The 17,865-nt window shown below is 42.7% G+C and overlaps 1 protein-coding gene and 1 long non-coding RNA gene across 5 annotated transcripts in view; one reads left to right on the forward strand and one right to left on the reverse strand.

Annotated features, from left to right (window-relative positions):
- Positions 1-17,865, forward strand: part of LOC114315891 (phosphate transporter PHO1 homolog 3) — a 207,001-nt gene that overhangs the window by 24,486 nt on the left and 164,650 nt on the right. The gene's annotated exons all lie outside the window — the stretch shown is intronic.
- Positions 846-3,755, reverse strand: LOC114315892 (uncharacterized). Of its 2 annotated transcripts, XR_003647957.2 has the most exons (5): positions 3,237-3,755; positions 2,078-2,349; positions 1,600-1,713; positions 1,351-1,514; positions 846-1,266 (listed from the first exon to the last, which is right to left on the reverse strand). It is a non-coding gene; the product is annotated as an uncharacterized LOC114315892 (long non-coding RNA). The 2 variants fall into 2 exon arrangements; XR_003647956.2 differs by lacking the exon at positions 3,237-3,755 and having other exon boundaries at positions 2,078-3,226.

The following is a 17,865-nucleotide window of genomic DNA, read 5'->3' on the forward strand; positions in this document are numbered from 1 at the left end:
GATTTATTCAATGTACAAATCACTTCCCTCTGCTACAAGAAATGACGCTTTTGGCGACCAAAATATTGATCGCTAAAATCTCCATTTTTGGTTTCCGAAACCAATTAGCGACTAATTTTTTTGTAGCCAAAGTCGTCGCCTATACTCTGTTGGCAATAGTATTGGCGACTAAACTATTGTTGGTCGTCGAAAGTGAACGTTTTGACTACTAAACTTTGGTTAGTCGGCAAAGGTTATTTTTTGGCGACAAAAACATTAGTCGCCAAAAGTGAACATTTGGCTACGAAACTTTGAGTAGTCGGGAAAGGTGATCTTTTGGCGACTAAATATTTAGTCGCCAAAAGTGTTCAAATAAAATTAATTTAATTTTCAGTGACTAAAACTTTTAGTTGTGGATAAGTTTTAGTCACAATATTACTACATTTAGGGACTAAAGAATTTAGTCGCCAAAAAAATTATTTTTCATTTTATTTTATTTTTTGCCACTAACCATTTGATTGCCTAAAGTCTCATATAGTTTTGGCTACTAAATTTTTAGTCGCCAAAAATCTTTGGATTCTTTCTGGCTACCAAATATTTAGTCACTAAAGATATTAATTTCCTTTTTGGCTACCAATTGGTTGGTCGCCAACAAATTCACTTTTTTTTTTTGACTACCAAACATTTAGTCGCCAAAAGCTTTATTTAGTGTTTTTTTTATTATAATTAATTTCTTCACAACCTGTATTTATTTCGTGCAAGATGCACCCTGTATATAAACAAAATAATACATATATCTATTTCTATTTCATTTCAACCATACAAAAATTTGGTCTTTTAACATCAAATTCTATACAAATCAAATATAATCCAACCCAAAATAGTAATTCCATACAAACAGAAAATCATACAAAAAAGATGTCCTCTGTACACAAAATTTTACATCAAATGTCATTTACAGAATATTTTGAAGGTGTAAACATGATGGGAAAATTAAATTTATTTACTAAAATACTTGCTTAATTTGACAATAAAGCCATTGATCTAAATGCCAAACTTATAATCTGAAAATTGAGGGAATGCTTGTCTCAGAATGTCCAAACCTATAATCTGAAAATTGAGTGAATGCTTGTCTCATTGAGGAAGTCACACCTCCATACAGTAAGTACCTCACTTTCGCATTGATCTTAAGGAGAACATTAGTAAGATACTGGTCATTAACTCTTGTAAGTGCAATGCACAGAGTGACAATGCCAAAGTCAGCAAGATTCTTTCGTTTCCTTGGACCTTGGAAATTAAAATGGATTTATTCATTAAACACTGGTAAAAAAAAAAATAGTGTGATAAAGGAATAAATCAAATCAAACAAACCATATAGATCAGAGTTCTTCCTCTCTGGAAGCAGACAGAGAAGAAATTGAGGAGCCCCAGAAGTTTGAATTGTATACTTCAAACATTTTTTCCACTCTAACAAGAGGTGGGGCCCGCCTATTTTGTGGACTCTCTTCAAATACATCGAACAGAGCTTCAATTTGCTACAAAAACAAAATAAAAAAGATTTGTATTTTAAATCATATAGTACTGAACCTAAGTTAAGCTAGCATAAATGACAGGACATACAATTCCCTTCATGTCTCCACATTTGATCAAATCCCTAACAAGGCCATGGATATTGCAGCAAGCTGAAAAGTTCACAATAGCCTAGCGATCGATCTTTGTTGGGTCCACTAGTTTCTACAGCAGCAAAGAAAATTTTTGTAAGAACACAAAATGAAGGTTGAACTGTGCCAAGTTTTAAGAAAAATAAATAAATAAATTAGAGAGCCATGCAGAACCCAAAGCCGTTGATCTAAATGAACCTAAAGCCATTGGTTTGGAGAGAACAATGAATCCATTGATCTAAATGCCAGCTTTAATGAAGAGATCAATGGCTTCATTGAAGTGTAAATTAATGGCTTCATTGAAGCTGGCATTTAGATCAATGGCTCCATTGAAGTGTAAATTAAAAGCCCCTGTTCTGCACAAAATCTTACAATCTGTCTCCCTAAAAATTCACGAGAAAAAAAAAGAAGAAAGAAAGAGAGAAATAATAAGATACCTGACCAAAAATAACAGCTGTATCAGTGCTCTTTGAGAGATCTATGGCTTCATTACACTTCAATGAAGGTAAGAGTTGTAGGCTAAGATGGTTCAACCAATTGGACCCAAGGATCAATAGAAAAGCTTTTAGTGAAGAGGAAGAAGAGAGACTAATGGCTACTCACAGGCTGTATGGAAACAAGTGGGCCATGATTGCTAGGCTTTTCCCAAGAAGAATTGACAAAGCAGTGAAGAACCATTGGCATGTTATTTTATAATCTAAAATTGCACCTAATAACAGCTCATGAACAAGTAATTACAAAAAACTGAAATTCAATCTCAAACTAAAAAAACTGAAATTCAATCTCATGAGCATTGTACCTAATAACAGCTCATGAAACTGAAAAAAAAAAATGAAATTCAATCTCAAACTGAAATTGCACCTAATAACAGCTCATGAACAAGTAATAAAAAAAAAAAACAACTAAATTCAATCTGGGCACAACCAAACCTCATAAACAGATGTCAAACACATGAGCATTGTCCAGTTTCATTTGAACATTTCGTCAAACACATGGTGAGCAAAAGGGTCAGAAGACAACAACAAATACAAGCATGGACGAAACAGGCCAAGTTAGAGCAGTAGGTAGAGAAAAACAAACAAGCAAGAGCAGTAGTTAGAAAAAAAACAAAGAGAACAGGCCAAACACCAACTACACCCTAAAACCTCTCACCACTACCAAGTTAAACACTAGATCATTCATCGCAAAGACCACATCCTTGCACTTATATTTGACCCACAAAGCAATTTTGAACCAAAGATTTCCATCTGACTTGAATTCCATTAAACTTAAGGTCATTACGAGCCTTCCAAATTGACCAAACCATAGCCTCCATATCTTCTTTTCCAGCTTCCCAAATTTAAACCCAAACCCCCAGTGTGACAAACTTGAAAAAGATTATGGTATAACCTAGTGAACATTCCACTATTCTAGTAATTCAACCCATATCCTCCATATCCAAGGACAATGAATGAACAGATGCCTCAACCTTAACATGGGTTGATTTGGGGTTGGGTTTGGGTGAAGGTATGCAAATGGAAGAAGAAAACCCTAGAGGCAAAAATTAGGGGAATAGAGACTGAAAAACAGAGAGAGGGCAAAATAATGAGGACATACCTGGGGTAATACTTCAATGGTGGATTGATGGTGACCGAGGCGACCTTCTTTGGCGGGGTTTTAGGCAGCATGGCCTTTGCTTTTGTATGCTGGCTCATTTCCTTCTTGCCCCTGGTTTCGGTGAGTCTGGCATTCAGCTAATTGAAGTGGCATAAGCCTTGAAAGAGGGCAAGAGTTGCATTGGCTTGGTGCTGGCCAAGACTTTGATGGGCTTAGACATTGTTTCCCACCCTTTCTCATATCACTTGGCACTCGTGCTCTTTTTTTCTCTCAAAGCCCTTTTCTCACTTTTCTCTCAACATACGTCTCTCTATTCTTTAATCTCTCTTTTCTTTCATCCCTCCCTAGGTATGCCTAATGGACAAGCTGAAGGTAGTAGACTCTTGCACTGCATACTTAGCTCGAGCGTACTTCTCCCGCCAATAGCTAGTGGATTTCCAAACGAGGGGTGATGGAGCCACTGGATGTGCAACAGGTCTGCTGTTGACATTGCATGGCGTTGCCCTTGGCTTAACCTGACTGAAATGAGCTACAACATGACTCGGCAGCCTGGCATTCAGTTAATCAACCTGACACACTGTGTATTCTACTTTTCGTTCCGGTTCAAATGTTAGTTTGGACATGATCAGACTTGCCCAGAGGAGGGGGTAAAGTACCCAGTTTCATTCCCCATCCAAGGTTCACATTTGGCTAGGTACCTCACTACTTGGAGAACAAGAGAGGCTTCTGGCCCCTGCCCCTAGTTTCAGCTACACCCTTTCTGGGGAGTGCCTGGCTTGGTTCAAAGATGTGGCACAAACCGGGCCCACTTTGGCATCAGAAGCTTCCACAAGCATGAGCGAGGGATGCAGGAACACCTGACTCATTTATGCCCCTAGTTTATTGCTTTGATCTTTACTTTTCAAGTTTTTTGAATGTAATAAAAGCAACTTTGATTTGTATCGAGAGTTGGAGAACTTTGTATTGAAATCAATGAAATTAAAGTTGTGAGCACTGAAAATTTTTCTTTTGGTCCAAAAATGGTCTAAGTTGTAAAATTTGAACAAAATCAACTTTTATCAAAGCTTTTCAAAACCATTTTCAATACGGATCACCACTTGACACACACGGAATCAATCCTCGAGATGTACAACCCTGAATCCAAAGATCACAAATTGCCCTTTGATTGAACAATACTGCGCAGCATTGTAACCAACCCTTCTCTCAGAGTAGAGATCACAACCGAACTTTCAGGTAAAGAACGGACAAAGATGACCTGATCAGACACATGGATAGGATAGTTGATTTGGAGGTGTTTACGGCCAGACTTCAGGATGAAGTGGCCTACGTATCCCAAAGATGGGAATCAGGCCTTACGTAGTTCGGTTCAAGTTCACTCGAGTATTAACGCTCTCTTTTTACACTCTAACTTTTGCCAAGGCCGCCCTTTAGGGTTTTTAACCTTGCGAGCTCAGTTTTTCTTTATTTTTAATTTTTTGTGCTCTAACTTTTGCCTAGGTCGTCCTTTCGAGTTTTCGGCCTAGCGAGCCTCTTAGGGATAATATTTCTTCAACTTGTCCATATTGATCGGTTGGGAAAATTCTAGGCCATCCAGGTCCATAAAAATAACAGCTCCACCCGACCAGATAGTTTTGATGATATAAGGACCAGTCCAATTGAGTTTGAACTTGCCCCTAGGGTCATGGATGGGAGCTCAATTGTCTTTCAGCACCAAATCTCCTTCTTTGAGATTCCTGGACTTAACCTTCTTGTTAAAAGCCCTAGCAATCCTGCGTTGATAACCGTGAACATGGTACAATGCTTCCAGTCGTCTCTCATCAAACAACATCAGTTCCTCGAACCTGCTCTGTTGCCAGTCTGCCTCTGCTATTTGACACTCAGTCATAACTCGCAGCGACGAGACTTCTATTTCGATTGGTAGAACAACTTCCATCCCATAAACAAGAGAGTAAGGAGTTTCCCCAGTAGACGTCTGGATTGAAGTTCTATAACCCTAGAGTACAAATGGCAATTTGTCTGGCCAGTCCCGGTAGGTCTCAACCATTTTCTACAGAATATGCTTGATGTTCTTTTTGGCGGCCTCAATAGCTCCGTCGATTTGCGGCTAGTATGTAGATGACTTATGGAAAGCCACGTTGTATTTCTCCAACAAGTCGATCACTTCTTTCTTGAAGTGGGAGCCATTATCTGAAATGATCTCGTTTTGAACTCCATATCGGCAAATGATGCTATTTTGGATGGACTTAACCACATGCGTTGCTTTCAACACTACGTAGGACTAAGCTTCCACCCACTTTGTGAAGTAATAAATTGCTACCAGAATGTATTCATGCCCATTCGACCCTTTTGATGTAACCGCCCCAATGACGTCGATTCCCCAGACTGAGAAGGGCCATAGTAAAGTCATGTTGTATAGCTTCGACGGCGGGATATTCATGCGATTTACATGAATTTGGCATTTGTCGCATCGCCGAACAAAACCGATGCAATCCTCCTCCATGGTAGACCAGTAGTAACCTTGCCTGAGAATCTTCCGAGCTAACATTACTCCGTTCATGTGCGTTCCGCACTCTCCCCTATGGATGGCCTCCATCAGGCACCTTGATTCCTCTACTTCGACACACAACTTGTGCATTTCCAAATGACCCCTCTTGTACAGTTTACCTCCGTAGATGATAAATTGAACAACCATTCGCTGTATTGCCCTCTTGTCTTTGGCATTTGTCCCTGCTGGATAAACCTTCTTTTCCAAGAAATTCCAGATATCATAGTACCAAGGGTTTTGATCTTGCGCTTCATCTATTGCGGCAATAGTCTCGTAAGCCAGCGTATACCTCTACTCAATGATGATCGGACGCATCCAGACTCCAAGTGAGATGTCTATCATAGAAGATATTGTTGATAAAGCGTCAACCAACCTGTTGTTCTCCCTGAGTAGATGCGTGAAAGTCAACTTTTCAAACCTAGGAATCAGAACATCTAGGGTCTGGTGATAGATCTTCATCTTTTCTTCTTTGACCTTCCAGTCTCCATTTGCTTGAGACACAACTAGGTTTGAGTCCCCGATCACGTCCAACCTTTTTGCCCTTAGTTCCAAGGTGGCTTCTAAACCAACGATACACGCCTTGTATTCTGCTTCGTTATTTGATACCTTGAACCGGAGTTTGAAGGCTAAAGGTATATGGGAATTGCTAGGTGCTATCACCAACACACCTATTCCACAACCATACTAATTAGATGCTCTGTCAAAGTACATTGTCCAAATCTCCTCCTCGACTTGCAGAATAGCTTTATCTGGGAACAGGTATTCTACCACTTTATCCCTCTTTACTGGGTGATCTGCCAGGAACTCCGCTATTGCTCTCTCCTTGACCGACTTGTGAATGACATACTTCAGATCAAATTCGGAGAGAAGAAGCAACCAAGGGGCTAGCCTACCCATAAGCACTGGTTTCTCAAAGAGATATTTGATGGGATCTAATCTTGAAATCAGAATTACGGAGTGAGCTAACAAGTAATGCCTCAACTTTCTGGTAGCCCATACTAAGGCTAAGCAAGCTTTCTCCAACGGAGTGTAGTGGGTCTCATAATCTAGCATGTTTTTGCTCAAGTAGTAGATGGCTTTCTCTACCCTATCCTCAGATTCCTGAGCAAGCATGCATCCCATCGTTGTGTCTGTTATTGACAGATACAAAATCAAAGGCTTTCCCGGCTCTAGCAGCGACAACACACGTAGATTTTGAAGATACTGCTTGACCTGCTCAAAAGTGAATCGACACCTATCATCCCATCAGAATTTCTTTCCTTTCTTCAGGAGACCAAAAAGTGGTTCACAAGTCAAGGTTAATTTTCAAATAAACCGTCTTATGAATTACACTTTACCCAGAAAGTCTCGCACCTCCTTTTCAGTCCTTTGTGGTGACATTTCTAGGATGGCCTTGATTTTGGAAGGATCTACCTCGATCCCCTTTGTGTGATCAAGAAACCTAGCATTTTTCCTGTTGTCACGTCGAAAGTACACTTCTACAGATTCAACCTCAGTCTGTATTCTCTAATCTGTTGAAAGAATTTCTTCAAGTCGGTGTAGTGGCCCTCTCTTTCTTTGGACTTGACAATCATGTCGTCCACATACACCTCGACCTCTTTATGGATCATATCATGCAAAATAGTGGTCGTAGCCCTTTGATAAGTAGCCCTGGCGTTCTTCAACCCAAACGGCATCACTCTGTAGCAGTAGGTTCCCCACGGCGTAGTGAAGGCGATTTTCTCTCTATCGTCGGGCGGCATCAGAATTTGGTTATACGCCGAAAAACCTGTCCATGAAGGAGAACAATGTATGGCCCACAGTAAAGTCCACCAGTTCATCAATCTATGGCAAGCAAAAATCATCATTCAGACTAGCCTTATTTAGATCCCTAAAGTCGACACAGACTCTGATTCTGCCATCCTTCTTCAGGACTGGAACAATGTTGGCCAACCACATTGGATATTCAGATACTAGTAAGAACCCTGCGTCGATCTGCTTGGTAACTTCCTCTTTGATCTTTAAAGCCCAATCCAGGCGTATTCTCCACAACTTCTGTTTGACGGGTCGGGCCTTGAGGTCGAGAAGGATCCGATGCTGTACAATCTCAGGATCGATTCTAGGCATGTCTTCGTAGGACCACACAAAAACATCTTTGAAATCTTTTAATAAAGCAACTAAGTGTTTGCGCTCCTCCAAAGACAACGTGGACCCGATCTGGATCAGACGCAAATTCTTCTTAGTACCCACATTAAAAGCAATGATTTCATCAGTAAGGGGTTTTACAAACCTCTCATCCTCTCGATTAATTAAAATTTTCAAAACCAGAGGAATTCATTCCTCTTCGTTTCCATTAAAATCTTGAAAGTCCTGATCAATGCAGTAAACAAGCGGCACAGAGAAATACTCAGAATCTACAATGGCATTCTCATTCAAAGGTCTAGCTCATCCAACTCTTCAGTTACAACCAACTCAAAAGGAAAGAAAAGGACGACCTGGACAAGGCCTCGACATCCAGGTTATCACTCCCAAGAATACCGGACCTAAACTCAAAAGAACCAGAATCTGATTCCGACTCCACAGACTCTGTTGAATCAAATTCTGGTTCACTACCCGACTCAGAACTACTAGACAGGTAGCCCTCCTCCACTTGCCAAACGAGAGATAGTGCGTCAGATGCATCCAAAATGCTGCTAGAAGGGTTCACACCCAGTTGGTCCCTGATCATGGAAATGGTCAGGTTATCCCCCAAGCTCTCTAAGTCGATCGTAGGATCCGAAAGGAGACATGCCAGTGCTGTCCCTACTTCGCTATTGCTGTCCGAGTCATTTTCTATGCTTTTCTCAGCTTCAGCAGTCAGTTCAGCCTTTTTCTCCGTATCACTATCTTGCGGCTGCAAGTCAAAGAAGATTTCAAAGCCAGGAACACACTACTTCTCAGAATTCAACCAGGGTTCGAGGAAACCACAAAATGGGAAGTCTTCTCCTCCGGAACAAAATGACCATTTAGGGTTCCCCGGATTAGTCTATGCACAAGCTCACAGCGCTTCCCAGCCAGCTTGGCTCTAGCTCTGCCTGCCATCTCTTTTGCTTTCCTAGCCCAATCCTCTTTGGTGGGCATATAGCTAAGACCAAAGGCATGTAGATTATGTGGCACATCAGCCAATGCTGTGACGCCCTTCTGACCACTTTGTCCTAACCCCATTCTTAGCACATGTTGAAGCTTGTTCATGAAATATATTGATTGGGTGTTGACATACAAGCCCTCATCAGCTGCTAAGATGGTTTGTACTACCCGGGCCTCAGCTATAGTGAACCCTGAAAGGAAAACATCTTTCTCGCCATGAACAATTTCCAGCACAGGTGTAATTACCTCTAGCGGAGGATGTATAGATGAATTCCCGAACATGATAGCCACCCTCTTCCCGTGAGGGTATTTCAACATCTGGTGGAGGGTAGAAGAGACAACTTTCACTTGGTGCAGCTAGGGTCTCCCTAGCAGTAGATTGAAAGTGGCCGACACATCTAGGACATGGAACTCAATATCCTGTTGAGCTGGACCCACTTGAACTCTGATATGTACTGTGCCCATCACCTCCTTGCTAGTGTTTTCATACGCCCGAATCATCTGGTTGTAGGCACGAAATATGCTGGTTTCAGGCCGATGACATAGGCTGTACAAGATGGGCAGACATTGGTAGCCGACCTCATATCGACCAACACCATTGGTACCCATTTTGCTCTACACTCCACTGATATGTATAGAGATTTTTTGTGTGCTGAGCCTTCTAGCGGTAGCTCTTTCTAAGAAAATGTTAGGGTTAGATTGGCACCACCTGGGAAAACTAGTCCCACAAACTGTTCAAGAGTGGTGTCAATGGATAGTTTGGCTTTGTCCATTGCTGATAATACAGCCTGTCAGTGCACCCGAGAAGCCATGAGCAGACCCCAGATTAAAATATCGGCTTGGATCTTCTTCAGTTGCTTCAGCACCATCTCTTCCTCTAACTATTTTTCCTTCTACTTCTCAATCTCTTTATCCTTTCCAGAGGCCTCAGCTTGGTCCAAATGCGGGGGCTTGAAGTACCGCCCACTTCTAGTCATATGGTCTATCTCTTCGAAGTACCAGGTACTATCTGGTAAGTCTTCACCCCAATCCTCATTAGTGTGGGCCAGATATAGGTTATCACCTTTCCACCACATACCTCCGGCAACAGACAAACAATTGTCCGGTTCCAGTCTGATCATTCTCTCATCAGAAATATCACCCGCAGGGTGTTGGGCTTTTCCAGCTTCCTGTTTTTCTTGATCCATTTCTTGTTCAAACCTCTTCAACGCGGCTTCCTTTTTTGTATCTGTGGTACTCACGGCGCCCAGTTCTTGAGCTAAATTCTTGATGTCTGTGCTCTCCGACAGTTTCCCCTTTTCCTCAGCTATTCTGGCCACTGCAGCTGTTATTGCTTCTTCTTCTTCAGGTTTTGATTCAGTTTCTTCCTCTTTGTCAAGCTCGTCACTAAGCCACCCGGAGTTATCTGTTGACCTATTCAGATCAAACCAGTCAATCTGCACGTCCCCCTGATCTTGTTTGTCATAGAACTGCAGATTGTCTAAGTCCTCCTCTAACTCCGCTAGATCATCCAAACCTTGACTTAGGTCATCTTCTCTGACCACATTGACCTCCACTACTGTTGGCAATACCACTTCGGGTTTGGCTTGATCAACTGGCACAATGTAGCGGCACAGATCATATTCCCCCTCAGTCAAATCCGCAAAGCACTCAAGCAGTTGATTGACATTCTCTTCTAAAGCCAACCTCCCTTCTTCTGCCACTATCACCACCACGGGTTCAGGTTGAAGTATGGACGTGTCCATCATGCACAAGTTCGTTCTTTTAGGAATGAACATGGCCGATTTGGGTAGGTGGGAAGGGGTAATGTATACGTTGGGGTCATATGGGATGGCCAGTGTATGTATTAGGTTTAGGTTCCGAGGTAGGGGAACTTGGTTATTGGTCGGGAGGGGATTAGTGGTTACATTTGGCTTTTGTGGTGGTGCTATCACCTTGTTGTCAATGAGATCTTGAATCTCATGACACAGCCTATAACATTAGTTGGTGTCATGGCCGTGCCGCTGGTGAAAAGCACAGTATTTGGCTGGGTTGTGTTTAGATGGGAGAGGATTGGGTAACAGGCGTTGTTCTAACAGCTTAAGGTACCTCTTTTTTGATCAGCACCCTCAGGGCTTGGGATAAAGGCATGTATAGTGGGGTAAACTTCTGCAATAATTTCCCTTGCAGATTACGGACTACCATCACTGCAAGAAAATACACTTTTGGCGACTAAAAAATTAGTCGCCAAAAGTATTGATTTTAGTCGCCGAAACACTTTGCTGACTAAATATTTTGGTCGCTGGCTTTATCGGGGATACATAGTCGCCGAAGGTATTAGCGACTAAAAAACATTTAGTTGCCAAAAGTAGTACACAAATACTGACTACCATTTTAGTAGGCAAAAGTAACAGGTATTAGCGATGAAAAGAGTCTTAGTCGCTAATAACTGACATTAGCGACTAACATATTAGTTGCCCAAACGGTACATTAATTCGTTTAACTCACATCTTTAGCTACTAAATTTTTTGTCGCCAAAAATTAAAATATCTACGGCGATGAAATTATTAGTCGCCAATAGTGCAACTTCAGCTACTACATGTTTAGTCGGCCATGATTCTTTTATTATGTTTTGGTGACGAAAAAGTTAGTCGCCAAAAATATTTTGGATTTGAGCTACTAAATAGTTAGTCGCCATAACTATTTTCGATTTATTTTGGCTACTAAATATTTAGTCGCCAAAAGTCTTTTGAGTTTTAGCTACTAAACATTTAGTCGCCATAACTGTTTTCGATTCGTTTTGGCTACTAAATATTTAGTCGCCAAAAGATTTATTTCTTTTTGGCTACCAATTGATTTGTCACCAAAAGCGTCATTTTATATTATTGTTTTGTTTGTTTCATTTTACTAAATTTCGTCTGAACCTGTATGTATCCACCACAACCTATAATACATATTGTAGACACCCCATTTTTGACCGACCTTAAGACTCAGACGTCACCGATTGAGTGCTTGGTGATGTTGCATAATGTACTCGTTCAGAAGTTTCAGAGTCGCGGCCGTGAGCCCTGCCTCCGGACTTCCGAACCCTTTTCTGTGCCTTGTCTCGGTTTGCGAACCAGACTCGGTTTTCTCTGTTTCTTTTCCTGAGGGGAGGGAGAGGTCCCGTAGACCATCTCTCAATGTCCATAGGCTACATTTGGTGGCCGTAGGCCATTTTGCCCATTTCGGAGTCCGGTTCCCGGTTTTCGGAGCCGTCAGGCCGTGTGCCTCGGTTCGGGACCGCTGAACCATCCCCTATTGCTCTGATTTTTGGCATACTTCTTATTTTCTTCCTTTTGAGGGACACTGGGGTCTGAGAAACCCACTTCGTGGCCGAACGCCACTTTCGGTGTTTAACAGCCCATTTTCGAGATCCCGAACTGCGCGTTTTGGCCCCCGAACATTCGTTTTGCAACGGTTTTCGTTCATTTTTGGCAGGTACCTCTGTTTTATCACTAGGAAGGTCACTGAAGGGTGGGAGGCCAGCAATTGTTGCAGCAACCAGTTATCTCTCCTCCGGAGCCTCCCGGCGCCCGTTTTTCCAACTTCCGGGCTAATGTTGAACACCTTAGGGTTAGTGTTGCCAACTTTCAACCAAATATCTGTGATCTACACACCTGGGAGGCCCCTAAAAGTTGGTGGCCGGCCATTAAGGTTACCTGACCATTTTGACCCCTTTCTTCCGGGCTAATGTTGAACCCCTTGGACCTTTCTTCTTGAACTTTGAACCACATATCTGTGATCTATACACCTGAGAGGCCCCTAAAAGTTCATGGCCGGCCAGCAATTCAAATTGACCCTTTTGAACCCCTCTTTCCGAGCTAATGTTGAACCCCTTAGACCCACTTTCTTGGAATTTTAACCACATGGTTGTGTTGTACACACATGGGAGTACCTCCCCAGTAGCTGGCCGGCCAGAAAATCTCATTGAACCTTTTGACCCCTAGCCGGCCGGCTAGGTGGTGTGGCCAGCCGGCCACCTCCAACAAAAGTGAGAGGCCGGCTGTGTTCCTCGCACTGTGCACTTTACAGCTGTGGGGCAATATCCCCCAGACAAGATATTTATCCGGGGGATATTTTGTGGGGGAATTTTGCTCTCCTTTTCCCCCACCTTTACACCCCCTTTTGAACCCTTATAACCAGCTGGTGGCCTCCTTTGTTGGGGTTAGAAAAACTCTCCTTCAAGCTTCCATAGCCAACTCCATCTCCATCCTTCTCAATTCTTCAAAAAACCCTAAGCCCCTAACCATCATTCCTTCTACACCACCAAGCTCTACCACCACCATCTCATTTCCAGCAGCAAGGAAGGTTTCCCAAAGGCCAAAGAAGCTGCAAATCCATCCAAGAAGCAACAAAAGTTTGAGTCTTCAAGGGTAAGTAACACTTTTACCCTTTTGACCCTTTTTCTTGATCTATTTCTAAGCCCCACCTCCTTTTGGTTTCAAGCTCCGGCCCTAACTGAAAAGGGCCCTCTTTTGAGCTCATCTTCACTTTTCATTAAGGGCTCAACCCTGTTTGAGCTCTCTATAATACACTTGCTTCATTGATCCTCTTGTATGTCATATTTTTGCATGCTATTTTTGGCCCATGAGCAATCTGTTTTTGAGCATGTTGTAAACTGGTATAAGGCTTATTTTGAGCCCCTCTTCAACATTGGAGAAGGGCTCAACATTTTTTGGTACCTCCATGTGTCACTTGTAGTTATATCCCTTATTTGGCCCCATTTTTGCATAAATTGGCAGCCCTCTTTGCTTCTGTTTTTGGACCTTGGTCCGAACTTAAAGTGGCCTTATTTTGGCCTATACTTCTTGTTTCATTAACACTTTTTTTCTGTTTGGTGATTATTTTGTATGCTTCATGTTATAGCACCTTTTGAGCCTTGTTTTGCATCACATTTTTAGCATATTTTTATATTGATTTTGAGGCTTCCATATACTGTAAATATTCATATTTTTAGTCCCTCTTCAGTGTTGTAGAAGGAAATTTTTCAGTTTGGGTTTTTCTTATGCCACTTGCTTCATTACCCCTCTTTTGGCCCCTATTCTTGCATGCTATTTTTCCCATACCTATGCTTGCTGTTTGGCCATATTTATAACTGTGAAAGTGCATTTTTTGGGACTGTCTACCTTCTGTCTTTGCATTGCATGTCCATATTGTGCACGTTTAGCATAGCTATAGGCCATTTCGGGTGCCTAAATTCGCATTTCGGGACATTTCCTTGCATTTCATGTCATTTCGCTTCATTTCGGGACTGTTTTCCCCCATATTTTAGTGCTGAAATTCCATTGGCATACTTGCATATCATTTTTGCCATATTTCATCGCATTTTGCATCGCCTCAGTTTGCGTGCCCGTGTGCACGCATCTCGAGGCACTCCGTTTTTATCCGCCGGCATCCTATGTGAGTGTGGCTGAGGCTCACTCATGTTGGTATAAGCCCATTTGTCATTTCCATGCCATTTCATCGCATTTTGCATCGCCTCGGTTTGCGTGCCCGTGTGCACGCATCTCGAGGCACTCCGTTTTTATCCGTCGGCATCCTATGTGAGTGTGGCTGAGGCTCACTCATGTTGGTATAAGCCCATTTGTCATTTCCATGTCATTTCATTACATTTTGTCATCGCCTCGGTTTGCGTGCCCGTGTGCACGCATTTCGAGGCACTTCATTTTTATCCGCCGGCATCCTATGTGAGTGTGGCTGAGGCTCACTCATGTTGGTATAAGCCCATTTGTCATTTTCATGTCATTTCATTACATTTTGTCATCGCCTCGGTTTGCGTGCCCGTGTGCACGCATTTCGAGGCACTTCATTTTTATCCGCCGGCATCCTATGTGAGTGTGGCTGAGGCTCACTCATGTTGGTATAAGCCCATTTGTCATTTCCATGTCATTTCATTACATTTTGTCATCGCCTCGGTTTGCGTGCCCGTGTGCACGCATTTCGAGGCATTTCATTTTTATCCGCTGGCATCCTATGTGAGTGTGGCTGAGGCTCACTCATGTTGGTATAAGCCCATTTGTCATTTCCATGCCATTTCATCGCATTTTGTATTGCCTCGGTTTGCGTGCCCGTGTGCACGCACTTCGAGGTATCTCGTCTTCATTGCATTTGCCATTGCCTCGGTTTGCGTGCCCGTGTGCACGCGTTTCGAGGCATCTCATTTTCATTGCATTTGCCATTGCCTCGGTTTGCGTGCCCGTGTGCACGCACTTCGAGGCGCCTCATTTTCATAACATTTTAACATTGCCTCGGTTTGCGTGCCCGTGTGCACGCATTTCGAGGCATCTTAATTTCATCATATTCTGCATTGCCTCGGTTTGCGTGCCCGTGCACACGCATTTCGAGGCCTCTCATTTTCGTAGCATAGTGCATACTAGGTTGTATCTTAGACAGCATTCTGTCATTTTCTCAGTTTGCGTGCCCGTGTGCACGCATTTCGAGACATCTCATTTCCATAGCATTGTGTATGTTAGGATTGTATCTTAGTTGCATTTTATGCATATCATGCATATTGCATCGTGTCCGGAATAGGAGTTAGCCCGGGCACGGGAAACGAGGTACATTTCGTACTCCGAGTGACGAAATGTGTCTCAATTCCCCAGTCACCGACACTCTGGATTATCCATGATGGAGTTAGGTTTTAGCTGTAGTTTCATGTGCATTCATCCTATATTGAGTTGTGCATTTCGACTCCTCGGCCATCATGCCTCGGTATGCGTGATTGGTGGTGCGAGGATCGAGACATGCATATATCTGTGCAAATACATTGCTATGTCCCTTTCCTGCTCTCTGTTGCAGCAAAACGAAGAATCAGCAACCTTTTGGGGCTTGGCACGCATTTCAAGAACAGGTGTAAACAGAGGCTAATTGGGGCATTCCGGTGGATTTCCGCGCAAGGCAACCCGGACATGCATCATCCATCAGAAGCAAGGCAGTCCCTGGCTTGCACTCCAGTTTTACTTGCTTTCTTAGTTAATTCATTAATTAATTAGAATTCTGTAATATTTTGGACTGTAATATTCTTTTATTTGGGGACTGTAATATTTGGACTGTATATTTATTCGGACCCTCTGCGCGAGGGCATAATTGTAATAAGTGTGCGTGAGTGTGATGTATGTCTTCCAACCCCACGTCTTTCTTCCCTTTTATTTATCCGCTTATGATGGTTAGATTAGGGCATATTTACATTAGCATACAGTATGACAGCATGTTTGCATCATTCATCTGTATTGCATGCACCGGGCTCGGCGCATCATACTAACTGCATCGTATTTTTTAATTTCAAAGTTGAATACATGATAGTTGTAACATTTCATATGCCATATTAGAATAACCGAGCCTGCTATAATTGCATTTTTTTGCATGTGTTGCATTAGGCGTTTCTGTATATTTAGGATCATGCATGATTTCTAATAAACTTCTTTTTTAGCTTGGAGTACTCGGTAAGCTTTATGCTTTAGCATTCTTGCATGCGTGTGAGTGACTGCCATGAATAGCATGCTTACCATGAGGCTATATGCTTATCTGATATAACTGCCTGAATGTCTGTGGGTGAAGGTTGGGTTATCTGAATCGGAATAAATCATCAATTGTTTCAAACCTACCTGCGGGTAGCAAACCATTTTCAAAGACAAGCATGAAATGTTTTGTTCCAATTCGGGCGACCCGGTCTATATTTGTATGCTGTGAGCATCACATAGTAAACTAGGCTAATAATCGGAATAAGAACTCACAATGTTTTCAAAAATAGATATCATGGTTAGTAGAGGCCGGTCTATGACCGGGCGAGCGGGGGTGCTCACGAAGTGACCTTCCCCAATCGTACCCAAGTTCCCGAGCCGAGGCAACTTTGGTGATGACGGACACGTGGCCTTTTCGCACCGAGTCAGGGTTTCCTAAATTTCCCAAAATAAAAATATTTAGGTGGCGACTCTGTATTTGGCAAAGCAGTCCATGTTTGGCACTACTTTTTCAAAAATCAGTTTATCAAAACGATTTGCCGGATTTGGACTCTTTGGTTCAGATTAGGAACCGTGACATTTTAAGAGTCCGAGCTGTAGTGACCCCAAATGAACAGAACGGGAGCTTAACCCTCCCGGGGCGTTCGGGGGACGTCTACAGTTTCTGGCGACTCTGTTGGGGATTTAAAGAACTTGACTCGAACTCGTGATATCTGTTTTTGACTACACTTGTGTGTTTCTTTGCATTGCATTTGCATTGGTGCGCCTAGGACACCGTGTTTGCCATCTGCTATTCCTGAACGGTTTGCCGGAGGCTTGTCTTGTCAAGGTATGACCATAAGGCTGACCGGTTGTGGGCTCTGCCAGTATGGGAACACAAACCCCGGTTTTACCGGGGCACCCTCTTTGACCATTCGACCTAGTGCATATTCGGATCCATAGTGACCATTCCAAATTAGGACAGGTTGCTTACCCGTTTATAGGTTGTTTGAAACCGCTGTGTGCGTAATGAAACCCTAGCTCCTGACACAATAGGACAGGGAAACCCTACCCCAACATAGGGGTGTTTTGGCTCTCACTTATCTGTTATGTGCTTTAGAGTGCGTCTCTACAGGAATGCATGTATCAGTATATGAGTTTGGGTATCAAGCCTGCGGGCATCAGTTCAGTATTGTCAGTATCAGGCCTGCGGGCATCAGATCAGTATATGAGTACAAGTATCAGGCCTGTGGGCATCAGTTTAGTACATGAGTTTCAACATTAGGCCTGCGGGCATCAGTTCAGTATTATGGGTATCAGGCCTGCGGGCATTAGCCAGTATTTGCGAACTAGTTATCTGCGGATATCAGATTCTGTTTCAGGGAACAGTGATACAGGGATAATAATCAGTGTTCGAGGCTAGTGTGTATTTCAGCTTATTGACTGCGTGTTGATTATGCCCGACTGTGTGTCTTGCATTTTATTTTAAGCTGTTATGCTGTCCGTTTATCTGTTTATT

Source organism: Camellia sinensis, chromosome 5 (genome assembly GCF_055761805.1).
Source record: "Camellia sinensis isolate YWXY chromosome 5, ASM5576180v1, whole genome shotgun sequence".
Taxonomy (NCBI): Eukaryota; Viridiplantae; Streptophyta; class Magnoliopsida; order Ericales; family Theaceae; genus Camellia; species Camellia sinensis.